Genomic DNA, 18650 nt, shown 5'->3' with positions numbered 1-18650 from the left:
CATGTTTAAGTTTGGAACCACAGGTCACATTTTTAATCTTAGAGGGTTTAATGCCAGAACCAAGGTGCATCATGTCTTAGTTAAGTAGCTACTGTATGCAGACGACGCACTGAGGCCGATATGCAGCATATAATGGATCGGTTTACTGGCTTCTGCACTGCCCTTTGTATGAAGATCAGTCTGTCTAAAACAAAGGTGATGTTAACTCCTGCACCGGGCCAGTCATACACGGAGACGAACATCATGGTCTGTGGTGCTAGGCTAGGAGTAATCGATTCGTTTGTCTACCTTGGTAGTTCTCTTTCATGGGATGGTTTTCTCGGCACTGAAATACACCAAACGAATTCGAAGGCCACTGTAGCGTTTGGAAGGTTGGGGAATAGAGTGTGGTGTGATTGTGGCATCACAGACAGGGCAAGGATCTGCGTTTACAAAACCTGTGTGCTAACCACACTGTTGTATTCATCGGAGACATGGACATTGCATCAAAGGTACATTAAATGGCTTGAACGATTTCACCAAAACTGTTTGAGACTATCTTAAACATCAAATGGAAAGCACAAGTACCTGACACTGGGGTCATTGTGAAAGCATTTGCTCTGGTGTTGAGAACCTTGTAATTAGATCTCACATGCGTTGGGTGGGCCACGTGGTTCGAATGAAAGATTGTAGACTGTCAAAACAAATTTTTCATGGGGAGCTGGAAAATGGTAAGCGCCTCTAATATAAGACTATGAAGAGGTTAAGGGACTGTACAACGAAAAATTTGAAAGTCCTGCAAATTAACATCCGGAAAGCGTTTTGTCATATAAGGGGCGTTCCAAAAGTAAAGTCACCTATTTTTCACTCAAAAAGTTGGAGAGCTACGAAGACGGGACTGATATCATTAAAACGAGCGACCTTTTGTGCTCCAGAATTTATTTTTCTACATAGTCACCACCATTCGCAATGCACTTCTGTCGGTAATTTTTAGCTGTTGATTGTCTAATAAACGTGGAACTCTTTTCCTGCTGACTGTTTTCCTCCGATATATAGCCTTGGTCTTTTAAAAAATTAATATCAATAAACATCTGTTGTCTTTGCGATAGTTATCTTACGTGTTTTTTAGCTTATTGCATCAAGTGGTTTCATACCTTGTCTGGAGCGAATTCCATAAAAATGCTCAAGTTTTTTTTCATTGCACCTTTAACACAGGATGTGTGATGATAAGCTCATGTACAATTCGAATCACATTTTAAAACTTTACTTACTTGCATATTCAGTTGTAACATCAGCACACAAATGAAATGATTTTTTCAAATTTCTAATAGATAATTATTTTACCAAACGTGAGTTAGGTAAGCTAAGTTCTCCTAAGAAGGGCTACTTAAACTCAGTTTTAAAAATTATCATTTTTATTTTATACGACCCCTGGTCTCGACCCTCTGAGAATAATAACCACACAGACAAATAGATTCGGTGGATTTGTAATGCCAGTCTTACAGAAAAGCGTAGATCTTCCCAGCTCAGCAGAAGATTAAATCTGGACAGTATATAGTGATGTATGCAGATCAAGCGAAATAGGTGAGAGTTATTGGCTCAGTAGGTGCAGAACAGTTGAAATTCCAAGTCCAGTTCACATCCGACGGCCAAGGAAAGCATGGAAAGAACTGATGAAAATGAATTAAAGAAAAGGAAGGATAAATAAAGACCTGGGTAGACATAGGTTTCTTTGAAAGTCAATTTCAAGCAGAAGGCAAGTGAAAAGGAAAGTATGAGTTTAAGGTGATTGAAATACTAATTTTAAAAGTAAATTATTACACTATGCAGCTATAAATTAAGTTTATTTTCCTTTTTCTTTCCTTTTCTCAAGTCATACCAAAATTGAATCCGAAAGGATTTTTCTATTATATCAAAAAGGGGGGGGGGTAAACGGTTTTTGAATACTAATGGGGGGTATGAGACCAGTGAATTCGCCAATCGTTTTTATAACCACCGACTGTGCTAAACCAACCAATGAAAATGTTCCAAAGTTACTATAAAAATTGTCGAATTTTGGATTCAATCAGTTCGCCGTTTACTACGTCACAGACTGCATTTGATTCTTGGCCACCATCTTGGTTACTGCTAATAAACACTCAGGATCTGATCTGAACTATGCCGCCATCTTTGTTCAACATAATGTCTTAACACTTAACAAAACTGTTTCAGAATAAAATGTACACTTAACGAAAGTGTGACATATCAGGTGGCATTAAAAACAAATTTTGTAATGATCTATGATGTTTTTAAACAAATATAAGTTTTGCATTTAAGATCCAGGGTAACCAATGCTTAACTAGACTTGGGTTAAATAATGGGTCTACGTAGACAGACTGGCAGTTGTGGTCAGTGTGATATATAAAATGGTTTTGGATTAAAAAAATTTAAGTTCAAAATGTGTCTGTTGCAAGTATGGCTGTAGGTTGTTTGTTTACCTAATGTGTCGACACAAAATAGAGAGATTGTATGAATGGTGGAGAGCATACGTTGACATGGCATATGACAACTTCACATAATCGTTCGTGGAACCCGATTATTATAAAATTGAGGAATCTGGTTTTAAAGAAACACTAGATAAAGACCTCCAATCTGTAGTGGAATGGGGACAAAAATGGATGGTCACATTCAATGCTGCCAATAATTACAAGAAACATTCTCTACCACCAATAGCAATGGCCAAAAACACATTACCTGAAAGTACTTAAACTCCTCGACCTAACTTTCACTAGGATTATTGACTGTAATAGATACATTGAGAGCATTGACAAGGCTGCTGCAAAGAAGGTGGGCTCTCTCTACCATGCTAGAAAGCTACTTACGCCTGAAAGTATCCTGTACCTCTATAAGGCCACCATTCGCCCATGTATGGAGTACTTTTGTCACATTTGGGCTGGTGCATCTGCTACTTGTCTCTCACTCCTGGACAAGGTTCAAAAGAGAGTCGCCAATCTGATAGGTCCTGAACTGCTCCATCGATGAAATGTTGCATCGCTCTGCCTATTCTACAAGTAATTTAATGGTGAATGATTTGACGAATTACAAGTACTTGTACCCCCTGGACGTAAATACCCCCAACAAACCCGACAAGAAGCTAAATCCTATCCCTACACAGTAGAGATCCCTAGGTGTAAAAAAGCCTTCTACTCCAATAGTTTGTTCTCCAGAACTGCTACACTTTGGAGCTTCATTCCGGGATTCTGCTTTCCCAAGTGTACTGAAGTTCAAGTGTAATGCGAACAGACATCTTGCTATTCATCTCCCTTTAAAATATCCCTGCAACTTATATCCCTGATAGTAGCCCCCTACTTCGAAGTGGCACTGTGCCTTGTTTGGGGTGAAAATGGAATGATAAAAAAGGAATATGTTGCAGCGAGAACCAACAGCGGCATTGGAGATTAACTGTTGCCAGTGAACACAACTCTGTGTGTGTATAAAATGGCACTAACCCTATTTTGGTTTAACCTGCTTCCTCCAAAGAAGGAAGTTCCATGGGAGTATGAAATTCACAATCGCTCCCCAGTCGCACGTATATCCCCGTTAGGAGAGATGACGACGTTAGGTTTTTGCAACTCTTGCAGGGAGGTGTCGACGTCCTCTTACATACAGCGCCTGGAATTCCTAAATTCGTCACTGTTGTGGGTGAATCACCCTCCAAATGGACTGTTCTATCCATTATATAAACCATAGACATTTTGATCCCAGGTGTGGATTAAACACCAGAGCGACCCTCGCCTGCTCGGTGACGTTTACTACTCTTTCCAGTTGTAACCTTTTTACGTTGTTGTTCCAGTAATACATTGTTTAAACTCTATTCCGTTGTTCTGTTTTCTTTGTGGCTTATTGGAAGCCATCACAGTCACCCATTTTAGTAATAACCAGGCTTTGGTGCTCTGATGAGTCCCGGTGTCAACGTGATCATGCCGTATAACATATAACTGTGAGAATAAATAAATCAAAAAATGTCGCATTTTTCAGTATCCTTTACCTCTTTAACATCTCCATTCAATCTAGTATGCAGTATTGTTGTTACATCTGTGCTGGTACACCAATTACAAGGCTCATTTTCTTGAACGAAGTGCAACAAAAGAAATTTTAACTTTTTTTCTGCAAAACTACATCCCCTCTCCCACTGTCACAATATTGCATCCTGATGCTTGTTTTAAAGCTACTTTCACACAATGCGCTATAATGAACTTATTGCACTTGTACTCAAATATGCCTCACGACACACCCGACTAATAGCAAAATAGCACCTATTCACTGTAGCGGTATCTAGATGCCATATTTTTTTTCTTTTCTTAAACCGTTGCCTTTAAAATTCCTTTTCTTACTCATTGTTTACCTGACCGTAGCAACGTGATGTTGCCAAGCTAATCAAAAACCTTGATTCCAGTAAAGCAACCGGTCCTGACGGTATTCCAATTATAGTACTCAAAAACTTGAACCAGAATTATCGCCCCTACTAATAAAACTGTTTAAACGTTGTCTTAAGGAGAATAGTTTCCCATCACCCTGGAAAATCTCATCAGTATGCTCTGTATTTAAGAATTCAGGTGATCGCTCATCTCCCTCACAGTACAGGTCAATAAGTCTCCTGTGTGTCATGAGTAAGTTACTGAAATCTGTGTTAAATACAGAAGTAATCAATCATCTCAGCAAAAATAACCTTCTTAGTGGCACACAATATGGTTTCCGTTCTGCTAGATCTACAGCAGATGTGGTTACAGTTATATTTCATAGGATTAGCGAATCTCTCGACAGAGACAACCTTTCAAGGGTAATTGCTCTTGATATATCAAAGGCCTTTGATAGAGTATGGCATAAAGGTTTACTTCACACTATCTCCAGCTATGGTATAGCTGGAAAGGTCTTCTCAATTATCAAATCATTTCTCTCTGATAGATTCATAAGAGTAGTAGTTGATGACCAAAAATCAGAAGCTCACAGTATTAATTCTGAAGTCCCTCCGGAGTCCATACTGGGCCCAACTCTTTTCCTGATCTACATTAATGATCTTCCAAATCACATCCTTACATCATTCGTAGACATTTATGCTGATGACACAACCATCTATGGTAGCACACCTAAGACCGTGAACGACCAAATTCTCTCCGATTCTCTCTCCTCTGATCTTGAGCACATAGTACAATGGGGAAAGGAGTGGTTTGTTACCTTTAATGCATCTAAAACTAAGCTTCTCTCATCATCAACATTCTGATCCCCATCTGACATCAATTGAAATGAATGGCTCTTGTCTTGGGGAGGCGTCATGTTTTGACAAGTTTCTCTGTTTGACCTTTACTCCTGCTCTGAAATGGAGCACGTACATCAAATCTTTTGCCAAAGCCGCTGGGAAAATGGTGGGATCCTTATATCCATCCAGTAGATATCTCACTTCTAATGCAATTCTCTACCTATATAAGAGCCAGGTACGTTCAAGGATGGAGTACTGTTGCCACTTTTGGGCAGGAGCTGCCAGAAAGGACTTGTCCTGCCTTGATAGAGTTCAAAATAGAGTTCGTAGCCTCGTAGGAGATGTTCTTTTCTCTTCCCTGCAAGAAGAGATGTTGCGAGTTTTTCTCTGCTTTATCGTTATTCTCATGGCAAGTGCTCGACTTAGCTTCAATCTATAGTCTCCCCTCGCCAAACTTTCACAAGAAACACTCCTCTAGCTAAAAACATTATTAATAATTCCCCCACTCTTTATCTGTGCCTAAACCTCAACGTAGATTCCATGAACAAAGCTTCTTTCTTAGAAGTGCATGCTTGTGGAACTGTCTTCCTTTTTCTGCTTTCTACCAGACTACAATCTGATTGTCATCAAGTCCAACGTAAACAAGTTCTTGATGAGCTGTTCCACTTAAGCTAACATATTTACCGAATTTCCATTACTAACGATTACTATATTGTCCAATTAACTACTGTACACTCTTAACTCTTATCCTTGAGTGGTCTCTGAGCCTTGGTAAGTGGTGATTCCTATGTAAAAAAATACCTTACTCTCGAAATCTACACCCAGGTTTTGCCCCATATAAACCTGATTCTTAGCACAGTGGCTCCTTACATTTCAGTGGCAATACATCATGTAGATATGAACAAAAGTTTTTAAAAACTCCAAGTTGTAAGAAACTCCACAGAAGCTTAATTCAAAACACACAATGACATTTATTATCCTAAGCATCATCAGCACTGTGATTAGCATCTCCTTCATCAGCTTCTTCAACAGCTTCTTCATCAGCAAGTCATGTCAGCATCATTCTTTCCAAGCATAAAAACAGAATTCTCTTTCTCCTTTTTTTCTCTCAAATTAGATAATCCTTACTAATCCAAGTTGCAAATCTTTACCTAATTCTTTTAAACGATCTTTTTAGTCCGTATTAACAATGAACGCTTTAGCCCCTAAAACGAACATTGTTTTATTGATTTTTTGTTCATTTATTTCGTTCGAATTTGACATAAATCCATAGTTAATGACTAAAACGTAATTCACTGTCATAGAAACAAATGCCATTTAGCAACAGCAGGAAAAAAAGTTATTTCATTCTGGGCGTCGATCTTCTTTTTTCATATCGCTTAAAGCGCGTGATTTATTTTAATTATGATCTACGTTTGTTCTCTTTTGATCCCATAAAATAATGACTAAATATTAAACCTTCCAGCTTTAGAAACGTGTAACTCACAACTGAATTTTACAAGGTACTATTTAGTGCCTGTCTGTAAACAAACTACGTTACGTTTATCAAAATGTCGCTAACATTTCATTAAAGTGCATTTGGTGGTGGCGCCATAATTTGGGAGCTTTGAGGAGCGCAAGTAACGGCTGAGTTACTATTACTGCAAGTTCACTGTGACTAAAAGTTGTTGTACCTGCCAGGGTTCCATCTGTTTTAAATGGAATTTATACCGGGCATGACAAAAACTGTCTTAGAAACCCTTGGACAAGGTGCTCACGTCTATCTCAGCATGATGAAATACATTTTGCCTACCTCTATGAAGCTTTATATGCCTACCCTATTTTCCAACCTTATCAAGACTCACAATTCACCTCCAATTCAACCATCGTTCGCATAATATAAAACTTCAGTGCTGGTAACTTGTTTTGGCGCTTTCGAGTGCGGAGACATCTCTTATTACTACTCTTAGGTCCAATCTGATCCGATATATTAGTACTATCCTATCAAAGTACGAGGGCCGTTCCAAAAGTAAAGTCTCCTAATTTGAACTGAAAAAATTGAAAAGCTACGAAGACAGGAGTGGTACCATTAAAACGAGTTACCTTTTGTGTTCCAGAATTTATTTTTCTACATGGTCACCATCTTTCTCAGTGACCGTTTGCCAGCGATAAGCGATAGCTGTGCATGGGTTTCCGGAAAGCACTTTGTAATATAAGGGTCGTTTCAAAAGTTAAGTCACCTATGTTTCGTTCAAAAAGTTGAAGAGCTACAAATACGGGACTGATATTATTAAAACGCGCGACCTTTTGTGCTCCACAATTTATTTTTTTGCATATTCACTACCATTTGCGATGCACTTCATAACAATGCAATTTGCAATTCCTCCTGATCCTTTCTTTTCGCCATTCTTTCTTCGTTTTCTACCCCCGCCCCCTGTATCGTTCTTTCGTTTTCTTTCTCCTTTTATTTTCGTCACTCATGTTTGCCTTTTGTCCATCTTCAAGGACCACCCTCTCTCTTTCTCTCTCCTTCTCTCTCTTTCTTTCTCTTTCTCTCTTTCTCTCTCTTTCTCTCTCTTTCTCTCTTTCTCTCGCTCTCTTATTTTTCTCATTTTATACTAGTAGCTTCTTCCTCCTTTTCTAATCTCTTCTCTTTCTTTATACCCCCCTCTCACTCCCCCTCTTTCTCTTTCAGACTGTCCTGTTATTTTAGTTGCCCTTTTCCACTTTTCTCATCTTTTAGGGACATTTTCTCTCTTCCCTTCTATCTATCTTTCTCCCTTCATAATAATCCCTGAGGGAAAATATAATTCACTCATTAAAACGAAATGTCAAATAACGTGGCATATTTTTTTACAATTCAGTTCGATTTTAATTTTGTGTATATTTTAAACACCATCATCCCCAATGCCACGACCATCACCACCAACAGCAGCAACAACACCATCATCATGAGTTAATTATTAACATCATCATCATCGTCGTCACCAGTATTATCATCATTATCACTACCATCATCAGTATTTTCATCTTTCAATCATTATCGATATTATTATCAATTTAGTTGTCGTCATCTATGTCTTTATCATCCTAGGCATCATCACCACTGTGATTAGCATCTCCTTCATCAGCTTCTTCATCAGCAAGTCATGTCAGCATCATTCTTTCCAAGCATAAAAATCAGAATTCTCTTTCTCCTTTTTTCTCTCAAATTAGATAATCCTTACTAATCCAACTTGTAAATCTTTACCTAATACTTTTAAACGATCGTTTTAGTCCGTATTAATAATGAACGCTTTAGCCCCTAAAACGAACATTGTTTTATTGATTCTTTGTTCATTTATTTCGTTCGAATTTGACATAAATCCATAATTAATGATTAAACGTAATTCACTGTCATAGAAACGAATGCCATTTAGCAACAACAGGAAAAAAAGTTATTTCATTCTGGGCGTCGATCTGATTTTTTCATATCGCTTAAAGCACGTAATTTATTTTAATTGTGATCTGCGTTTGTTCTCTTTTGATCCCATAAAATAATGACTAAAAATTAAATCTTCCAGCTTTAGAAACGTGTTACTTATAACTGAATTTTACTAGGCACTTTATCCACGACTCTCACAATACAATTATGAATTACTTGAAACCTACGGAACAGGAGCATGTTATGCCAGGGAATCAAATAAAGGGTTGCATTCGAAATTCGATGAAGATTCCCGAGTTCGACAAGATGCACCTGAAAAGGGTTGATGATTACTTCGACAAAATATTATGAAAATAATGCTCAAGACGAGAACTTTAGTCCGAAGAATGCGAATAATTTTATCCACATAAGATCAAATTTGTCGTTTGCGGAAATTGTTTTGATTTCTGGGGCCAACGACATATTGCTTTCGGCTGAATTTTCAAATGTGACACCAAGGTCAAGTGTTAGCTAGAATGTTCTGGCTTTCACAAGTTTCCAAATATCAAAGCTGGGAAAAATTGCGTGCAAGAATAATCTATGGTTACATCAGAATGAGGCGGGTGATTCTCTTCTGTGAGAAAGTGAAAGTAGAGAGGCGAAAAGGCCACTACATTTCGAAGACGGTTTCTATATTGTCAAGGCAGGAAAGCGTACTCTGGGGAGCGTTGCCAGATAAGGAAAGTTGTCTAAGGCAAGTACAAGAGTAGTTCCAAAAGTAAAGCTTTCTTTGTTTTAATTCTAAAAGTTGAAGAGTTAGAAGACGAATGTGGAACAATTAAAACGAGTGGCCATTTTTGTCCCGGAATTCATATTTTTAACAGCTTCGAAGCATTGTGTTTTGCGCTATCTTATATATATATATATATATATATATATATATATATATATATATATATATATATATATATAATAGCGCAAAAAACAGTTCTTTAGATTAGATGAGTTTATCTGAAGTCTGGTAAGATAAAAAAAAAAACACAATAAAAATATACTATATTATGGTTAATTAGTAAACTGCATGCAGTGGCTCTCCAAATTGTAGAGGGATGGTGACCTCGGACAAGACAAGTAAAGACGGTAGTTTCCCTTTGCTTTACCTCTTTGTCCGGTAGTGTACCTCATCTCGCGAGTTAAAGGTGCCCCCAGATACCAATTTAGCATTCCCAAATGGTCACTCATCTGGTACTAGCCAGGCTCATCATTACTTAACTTCGGTAATCTGTCAACGTGATTGTACCGTATATTGGTAAATTAAAGAAAGGGAAATTAAAACTGATTTATTAATTGGGTAGGAGCTCCCCAGAGTACGCTTTCCTGCTTTAACAATGTAGAAACCGTCTTCGAAATGTATTGGCCTTTTCGCCTCTCTACTTTCACTTTCTCACAGAAGAGAAGTTGCGTGTCCGTCTCAGCTTTATCGCTTATTTCACTGACAGGTGCTCGACTGAGCTTCAATCTGTAGTCCACACTGCAACAAATACTCGTCTGGCTACAAAAACCGCCAAGAGTTTCCCCTCACGATCTGTGCCTAAAGCTAAACGAAAATTCCATTAGCATAGTTTGTTTCCTAGAACTGTCCGTCTGGGGAACACAATATCACAGACTTGCTTTCCAGCTAACTGCAACATGGTTGTTTTCAAATCTAATATATAAAAGGCTATACGTTTGCCTGTCTTTCTCTATATTTTAAAACTCTAACTCCTCCGAAACTAATTGTCACAGAGCGGCGCTAGGGGCCTCAAATGATTGGACTTTTATGGGCCGTTTATTTATGGGTCTTTAGCTGGTTTAAATAGTTTTTAAGAGGTAAAAAGTGGGTGAAAATTGAAAAAAATCTGTATGCATTTTGTACATTCATCTTAGTCTATTTTTAATTTTTAATCAGTTCAAGTACGTGTCACGTTGGTACAGTGTTGTTCTTACTAGCTTTGTATTCTAGTTTCAATTCTAGCTGATGCCATACAAATACTTATTTTTTTACTTTTGAAATCACGATTCTATAGTAATATATACGAAATCTGGACAAATTAAAATATCATATTTAAGTGCATTTTACGACCGGACTAAGCCACCACCACCCCGCACTAGTCCGATATAAATAAGATCTTATTGAGTCTTGTTGTAAAATAAACCAGCCCAATCTAGGTTCCACGATCAGTAACCATGTTGCCTCAGTATCTTCCTTATATTTATTAACTCCTTCTTAGAGTAGTTGGGGGCTTTAATAAGCAGTAACCCCCAAGTAAAAACACAATCAATAAATCTCATACAAAGATTATATGTAAAGCCCAAGAAAACAATATATATATATATGTGTGTGTGTGAAAGTGAAATTTTCTGTGTGTGTGTATGTGTGTGTGTGTGTGTGTGTGTGTGTGTGTGTGTACATTTCACTACAAAATTACTCTGTCAATTTTCAGTCTACAGACTCGAGATTTGATGCAAGGGCTATTGAGATTTGGGAAAATCTTTTTATTTGGTATTCGGCTAGAAATTTAGCTGTCAAGGGGCCAAAGTTCAACGATTTGACCTTTGAAAACACTACCAAATCCCTTTGCCAATTTTGTTTCTAAATACTTGAAATTTTAGATGTAGGTTTCTTGGATATGGATCAAACTTTTTTAATTTGATTTGAGCCCGTAACAAAAAATGGTAAGGGGTCAGAATTGGGGTCAAAGTATAAAATAATTTGCCCTCAGCGGTCTCTACCAAATTATTCAGCCAATTGTTGGTATAAACGTTTGAAATTTTACATAAAGTGTATTCAGAGATAGGGCAAGCTTTTTAATCGGTTTTTAGCCGAAAATTTGGCAGTCAAGGTGTCAAAATTAAAAAAAAAATACCTTTGCGGTCTCTAGCAAATTATTCAGCTAATTTTAGCTTTAAAAATTTGAAATTTTACATAAAGGGTATTCAGACATGCAGCAAACTTTGTAATCACTTTTGAGGCGAACATTTGGCGGCCAAGAGATAAAAGCATAAAGAGTTGACCGTTGCAAACTCTATCAAAATCCTCCGTCAATTTTAGGTTTAAACGGTTGAAATTTTAGATGTAGGTTACCTGGACATGATTACAACTGTTTAATACATGTATATACATATACACATAAAGTTATGAACAGTACATAGGGCCCGAACAAAGCCGGGCGGAACTGCTGGTATATATATATATATATATATATATATATATATATATATATATATATATATATATATATATATACCCCCACAATTTTATTATACCATCCCTATTTAAGTTAAAACATACTTATCAAAGTATTATTATGTACATCTATATCAAAAACACTTGTAAACGTTTTTTTTTTTAATTTTTTCATTTTTTATTTCCATACTTTGTGGACCAGGCGCGTACGCAGACCCCTCAATTTTAATGAATCATCATCATGCCAGATCAAACATACCCATTCCTGTGTCTCGATACATCTTCTATCATTATATGTGATCAGTTTTCTATAATAGTCTACCATATAGGAGCCTATTCCTGACCAGACACACACATAGACGTTCAGTTATATATATATATATATATATATATATATATATATATATATATATATATATATATATATATATATATATCTCCAAGTTAATAATTTTCTAGAGGAAAAAGAAACCAATGAAGTTTTAACGAGGTTAATACAAGAGTGTGCAATACCAACGTAGGGCAAGACATATTTTTTTTTTTTACATAAGCATTATTCTATCGCTAGACTTTTATGAGCATATTTAGGTCAGCTAGTTACTAATAACTAGAGACCTGTTCAGACGATATAGCTTAACTTTTGTATAACTATATTGTCTGAAGAGGTATCTACTTACTAGTAGCTAGCCAGCCGAAATATGCTCATGAATGTGTAGCCACATATTAAAGCTTATGTAAAAACAAATAAAAAATATATATTGGTGTGTGTGTGTGTGTGTGTGTGTGTGTGTGTGTGTGCGAGCGCGTGCGTGTGTGTGTGTGTGTTGTAAATTTTCCTATATAGAGATGCCTATAGTATCTTCCTTCACGATTAAGGATTTAAAGATTTTAATTTCCTCTTTCTTTTGTGCGCAAAGGTTTCATCTGATGTTTTTGCCCTTTCTAATGGCTTCATATCCTCCAGTATTCCTTTTATTCTTTTTAAATTATTTCAAATTATTTGTTAGTTCACAGTTTGCGCTTCCTTGAACTTGATGCAACCAAATCAAACATTCCTTCTTTCGTCATGATCATTCTGCTTCAACACGTTTTATCCTTTCATACGAATGAGAATACGAACTCAGGCTATCACATGTACAACACACACACACACACACACACACACATATATATATATATATATATATATACTAGCAGGGAAACCCAACGTTACCTGGGCTTGAATGGGGATCAACAAATGCTTTAGACGTATTGTTATCAAAATCGGTGAAATTCCCTCTTTGTCAATCAAATCGATTGTCTGCTCTAGTCGCGATTCACTTAGAAGAAACTCACATACCTCCCTGCAATAACTTATTCCACAATACATTGTGGTCTACATTGCACACTGCTGATTTTATATAAAAAAAATATTTGTTTATTTGTTTGAATTGAAGTTAAAATGCAGAAGTCAAGTATCAGTGTATCGTTGTGCTCGAAACAGAAACATTTATTTCGACCGCGTACCTGTCCTATCAAAGAGATTATGAAACTTTTACGTTTTGTAATTTCTCTTCTCGTGATTGTCATCAAGAGTTGGGTTTTCTTGTATCCTTGTAAAAAATCAACTAAGAAACTTACAAAATGAGAGAAATAAGTGGTCCTTTTACCAAGTCTACATAATAATACAGGAATACATACCCATATTTATGCACACACACACATATATATATGGCATAATCGCGTTGACACACCGGTTCTCGTCAGATCACTGAAGGTAAGTAACGTTGAGCCTGGTTAGTACCAGATGGGTGACCATTTGGGAATTCTAGGCGCTGTATGTGCTCTCCGCTTATCTCGGCATTTGTTTCCAGTCGTCCTGTATTTCACTTGTCACTGGTATTTAACAAAGTCGTCTCAGGAGAGGTGTGGTTGGAGTTTGCGCACCTCCTGCCACAAAAAAATTTATGCGCAAACAACCCTTCGTGGGTATCCATAGTCTGTCCAAGACTGAAGGAGCCTGCTATATATATATATATATATATATAGTCATCCACATTCTGTACTGTTTTGTTGTATCACAATCGTCAGTGCGGCTAGACTAGCATCTTTCTCTCGCCGTGGATTGAACCTACAACCATCGCATTAATAGTCGGCAGTTCTAACCACTGGACCAAGGATCAATGCTCGCAGAGGTCTACTCCAATATCCATTAAATAAACATTCGCCAATCGCTTTTACAGTGCTCGAGCTGCTAGTTTGTTTACAAACAAACAAACAAACAGCGAGCCTCGCTTTATAATTAAAAAGACAGCAAGTGAGATAGATTTACGACATATACAGGGTGACCCCAAAAAAACAAAAGCTAAATGGAGGCCATCTAGAACATATGCTGTAGAACGGAGAAAAAAACCAAAGACCCTAGTGTTTTGATGTAATGTTTTGAATATAATAAACTAGTTATGGCCAAAGTTTCATTTCATTCGGACAAAACACTAAGAAACAGGGCCTAATTAGAGTTAGGGTCCGTTTTTTTTTGTGTCACACTGAATATACAATTATATAAAAGGAACTTTGTGTATACGACTGCGTGTGTAAGTATGTTCCATATGCATTCAAAAACAGCTGGGCTGACTTTTAATGAAATTTCACACCAAGGAACTTTATGTACCTGGCACTGTTCTTAGATAGGTTTTATATCGGAATCTATTCGATAAGTATTGATAATCGATAATTGAAATAATCCAATGAAAGAAGGAATAGACGATTTTAACCAAAGATAACACCTTACACAGCCTAACATCACAAGTGCATTTGAAAAGTTTTATTACAACACAAGTCGTGACATATATAAAACAGTACTTCTTTGATATGACAGGGGTGCGTCTGAAATGAATATTTTGTTTCAAGCACAATTGCAGTATAATACTTGACTTTTTCATTTTAAACTTTAATTCAAGCCATTATCACCGTATGTCCAGTAAGGCGAGCCATATAAAATCAACAGTAAGTCTTTGATATGACAGGTATACGTTCGAACTGACTGTTTCTGTTTAGAGCACAATCGAAGCATATTACATGACTTTTGTATTTTAACGTTTAATTCAAGCTAACATATATGTATAAAATAATTTTATAAACTCAACAGAAGGTTCTCTACAGTCCAATATAGACTGCAATGTATTGTGGACTATTCACTCATATATTCCAACCGAGAAATCTTTTTAAGATTCTAACCGTCCCGTTAAGTGCAATTGTTTTAATCTCTCCTGCATTTGGTTCACCGGTTATAATCGACCTGGCCCAATATCGACGAAAATTAACTTCGATAGTACAAGATGCAGTTCGTGCTCAGGAGGAAGACAGCAAAAATCGACCAGAATTATAGCCGCTACAAGTAAAAGTAAATACAGACACACAGACGAATTTTCTTTATATATAGATTGAGAAAAAAATTAAGGAAAGTAAATTTTGCACAGAGGAATATTTCTTGCCATTTAAGACAATATTTTTTTTTCTGTGACCTTTATTTGTAAACAGATGTGTGCATTTTACAACATATGCAAAACATTGAGTGGTTGCCTTTGTGTTCTAGTGATCGTTAATAAAAATGTACAAGCAAAAAGAGAAAACTGAAGCCTTTTAAATGGGAATGATGGTATCGTCTTGCTTTCAATGATTATTGCATCTTTAACAACTCGTTACGTCATTGTCTTCGCAATCAATCTGGTGCCGTAGTGTTTGATTATGAGTAGAATATCTTGTCAGTGTTGATAAGATTGCTCCGTGTGCGGTCGTTGATTTGATCTCCCCGGATATTACGTTTTATCTCCCTTAAATATTCTTAACCCCCTTTTGTAGAATTTATTTGTCTTTGTTTTGCATTTGTTTTTGTATTTTTGTTTTTTTTTTGTTGTTTTTGTTTTGTTTTTGTTTTGTTTTTACTTTTTTTTTTTTGTTTTTACTTTTTTCTTTTTTTTCTTTTTTTGTTTTGTTTTTGCTTTTTGTTTTGGCATATCAACTCTTTCTGGATTATTTAGTTTCAACTTCAGTTTTTTTTTTAGTTAATATTTGTATGCATAACTAGCAAGGAAACCCGACGTTGTTCGGGATTGAATGATGATCAACGAATATTTCACACCCCTGTATTTTTATTGTCATCGAAATTCTTGAAATCGCCCGGAAGGAAGCTTCACATGTCCCCCATGCAGTAACTTGGTCCAAAATATATGTTATTCTACATTAAACTCTAGAAAACTTATGGTTTCGTTTATAAAATTATTTCATAACTAGTTAACGAAAAAAAAAAAAAATTTACGTGCGGGGTTTTAACCTACCGGTCATGCAAAAAATGTGAATTTTCAAGTCTTATAAAATTCTTTGCAGTTAATGAAAAAAAAATAAGAAATTTATGAGCGGAGTTTGAACCTACAGACCACGTCATGCAAAATAAAAAAAACGCTATCAATTTACCTAGAGTAGAATTTTCACGGCCCGTTGTTCTATTATTGTTGCTAAGCGACGACATGGGACAAATGGCTTTACCGATGATAGATCAATTAAAACGACGGTTTTGATTATCGATTATTGGTAATTATCGAGGGTATTATGAGCCAAAGCTTAACTAAGATCACTCCCAGACTTATACACTAAAGTTCTGTAAATTTTAAAGAAAATCTGTTCGCCCGTTTCGTAGTCTATAAGAAACGAACTCACACACACAGACAAAGTTGCATTTATATAATTGTAGAGATGCTTCTAAATATCTTCAAATGTCTATACAAATTGTTTATAGACTAATTTGGAGTCAAATATTTGATAAATAGCCTCCCAACCACCTATAACTCATTATTGCCGATTTTAAAATTCGCTCGTACTCTGTTAAAGTGCATTTTTTTTTTTGCTTCTTATTCTAACCATGGCATCCAATGCATAGAGATTAACTCCCCTTTTGAGTTTCTTCATAAAGCACTGATTTACATCGAAATATTGAATCCTTAATTGATTTCTTTGGCTTTTCTGTTTATATGTTTACCTATCTATCTTGTGATATTTTTTCCTGGGAAAATACCACTTATCCAGACCCAAAAGCTTCTCGATAATAATGGTTAAATGAACGTAGAATGAACGGTGAGACAACACCGTGATGATTGTTAATGCTGGTGGTGATTAGACATAACGTGATTATTTTTGGAGGACAGCTCCACAAGAATGTATTTACATCGGACTTGAAAACAGCCATGTTTTACTCTGTTTGAAAGCAGACGGACAGTTCTTAGAAAGAAACATTGCTCATGGAAGTTTTGTTTGGTTTTAAATAGAGAGAGACAGAGGGCGGAGGGAGAGAAATAAGGAAACTATTGATAGTGATTGTAGCTCGGTTTTTGTCGTGAATGGTTTGCAGAGAAACCATAGATTGAAGCTCAGCCAAACAGTGTCATGAAAATAACAATAGCGTGTGCATTATGATCCATCAAATATGCCTTACACCTGATCTATATATCTGTAAAAGTAAGGATGTGTGAGGACAACTCTTAACCTATATACTCAACGAATTTTTTATCTACACACTTAAAATTCGGTATATAGAGTATTCAGACACGTGGAAAACTTTTTAATCAGTTTTCACCCCCCCTCTCAAAAAAAGGGCTTCTAAGGGGTCAAGATTAAAAATTGGTACTTGGAGGTTATCGGATTTTTATCTGTGTGTTAACTGTTTCATGAATGCGCATGCGCGAATTGTTCACATGACAGCTTCCTTATGTTAAGAATAAGTTGGTTAGAAAACAGTTTTTACAGATCGTGACATGCTGGCCTAACGTTTATCGTACTTGCCTCATCTTTAGGTTTTGGTTTCGATCTCAGCTCGAGTTTTGTTTGGGTTTTTTTAGTTAAAAGAAGTGAACTGTTTAGAGAAAACATAATACTCGCATGAACATGTCTCTGTTCCTTCTGTTTTTTTTTGTTGTTGTTTTTTATTTTGTTTTGTTTTTCGTTTTTGTTTAAGGAATTTATCGTTAGGTTTAATACCGGGCAACGCGGGATACATCTGCTAGTATGATCTTGTGGATGAATGATGCTATACATCGTCGTGTTATTTAATTTTATATTGGTCTTTAATGCGTTCATGTTTTTTGTGTCTTTTTTTAATTTCAAAATATCATCTTTCTAAGTAAAATGATTCTTTTTATTACCCATTTTTTATGCATTTATTTTATCGCTTTTTCTTCTTCTTGTAAGGACATCGTTTGTATCTACTAAATTAATTTTTTCGGTAAAGTCGAGCGCAATTAAATATCTGACAAAATGAATCTTTCAATGTAGACATGATTCTTTTCTCCAAACTTGCATAGTTTAATTAATATTTGATTGAATTTTGTTAGGAAATGCAATTATTAGCCTTTGTATTTTTGAGGTGAGGATTGGTAATTTACATTATTTTCATTATTCGAACTACTACTCTCATCTTGCGTTATTTTCACAACGGTTCGATCGATGTAACTCTCCGACCTTCTAACATCGAAACGTTGGGCGAATAACACCCAAGATGAGATTAGTAGCTCAAATAATCCAAATTATCAAACCTCATCTTAAAAATTGAGAAAAATAATATCAAATTGGTACGAACGCTTGTTAATACGAAACTGGAAAAACTATCAAAAATGACCAACCACTTCATATTCCTGTACAAATGGCGTATTCTAAAGGAAGAAGGTTGGATGTTACACCGGCCAAAACGTTGTGCGAATAACACTCAAGATGGAAATAGCAGTCCGAATAATCCAAATAACACAAATTAATGGCTGGTATGTTTCTGAAAATGAGAGCGTTTGCATGTGTTGAAAATT

General features: G+C 36.2%; 1 protein-coding gene and 1 pseudogene across 1 annotated transcript in view; both read left to right on the top strand.

Annotated features, from left to right (window-relative positions):
• Positions 1–18650, top strand: part of LOC145293945 (uncharacterized) — a 275485-nt gene that overhangs the window by 48258 nt on the left and 208577 nt on the right. The gene's annotated exons all lie outside the window — the stretch shown is intronic.
• LOC145294471 (5S ribosomal RNA) lies at positions 13530–13646 on the top strand (annotated as a pseudogene).

The sequence above is a fragment of the Euprymna scolopes genome, chromosome 15 (genome assembly GCF_053919585.1).
Source record: "Euprymna scolopes isolate OS-2025 chromosome 15, ASM5391958v1, whole genome shotgun sequence".
Lineage (NCBI taxonomy): Eukaryota > Metazoa > Mollusca > Cephalopoda > Sepiida > Sepiolidae > Euprymna > Euprymna scolopes.
Note: the sequence above shows the minus strand (reverse complement) of the source record. Positions and strands in the feature narration are given on the sequence as shown.